A 1,551-nucleotide genomic window follows, 5' to 3' on the forward strand; every position below is an offset into this window, starting at 1 on the left:
AAGAAATAGTCTTATATTTATTAAGGAAATTGAATTCTCTATCTGAGAGGGATTCACTGAAGAATTCTATCAACCATTTAAGAAAGAAGTGGCATCAATCCCATATAAACTCTTCTAAAATACAGAGGAAAGGGAACACTTCACAGCTCACTTTATGAGGCCAGCATTATCCTGATACCAAAACCAGACAAAGGTATTAAAAGGAAAGCACAGAGCAACATATCTAATGAACATAGAGCCTTAGAAATGGAACCTACCAACTTCCAAAACCATGACCAAGTGGAATTTAACCCAAAATGCAATTTTGAGTTAAGATTTTTTAAAAATCAGACAATATAACAGAATAACAGTGATGCACATATTTGATCTCTTCAATAAACACAGAAAATATATTTCGCAAAATATGATATGTGTTTATGAAAACACTCTAAGAAAACTGGGAACTGAAGGCTCAAATTGTAAGGAATCCGCCTGCAATGCCAGAGATCTGGTTCAACCCCTAGGTCAGGAAGATCCCCTGGAGAAGGAATGGCTACCCACTCCAGTATGGTTGCCTGGAGAATTCCATGGACAGAGGAGCTTGGCAGGTTACAGTCCAGGGTGGCCCTAACAGTCAGACATGAGTGAGTGACTAACACTTTCACTTTTCTCAACCTAATAAAGAACATTGTCAACAATAACCAAAATTCAGTTCAGCTCAGTCATATCCAACTATTTGTGATCCCATGAACTGCAGCACGCCAGGCCTCCCTGTCCATCATCAACTCCCAGAGTCCACCCAAACCTATGTCCATCGAGTCGGTGATGCCATCCAACCATCTCATCCTCTGTTGTCCCCTTCTCCTCCTGCCCTCAATCTTTCCCAGAATCAGGGTGTTTTCAAATGAGTCAGCTCTTTGCATCAGGTGGCCTAAGTATTTGTGTTTCAGCTTCAGCATCAGTCCTTCCAACGATTATTCAGGACTGATCTCCTTTAGGATGGACTGGTTGCATCTCCTTGTAGTCCAAGGGACTCTCAAGAGTCTTCTCCAACACCACAGTTCAAAAGCATCAATTCTTCGGTGCTCAGCTTTCTTTATAGTCCAACTCTCACATCTGTACACGACTATGGAAAAACCATAGCCTTGACTAGATGGGCCTTTGTTGACAAAGTAATGTCTCTGCTTTTTATTATGCTGTCTAGGTTGGTCATAACTTTCCTTCCAAGGAGTAAGCACCTTTTAATTTTCATGGCTGCAATCACCATCTGCAGTGATTTCGGAGCCCAGAAAAATAGTCAGCCACTGTTTCCACATCTATTTGCCATGAAGCGATGGGACCAGATGCCATGATCTTAGTTTTCTGAATGTTGAGCATTAAGCCAACATTTTCACTCTCCTCTTTCACTTTCATCAAGAGGCTTTTTAGTTCTTCTTCACTTTCTTCCATAACCAAAATTACTCCTCAGCTAATATCATATTTAATATGAAAACAGAAGGCTGTCTCTAAACTCGGGAACACAGTAAGAGGGTGCCCTCTCACTGCTGCTATGGGACATTGGACGGGAGGTAT

The sequence above is a fragment of the Capricornis sumatraensis genome, chromosome 1 (genome assembly GCF_032405125.1).
Source record: "Capricornis sumatraensis isolate serow.1 chromosome 1, serow.2, whole genome shotgun sequence".
NCBI lineage: Eukaryota > Metazoa > Chordata > Mammalia > Artiodactyla > Bovidae > Capricornis > Capricornis sumatraensis.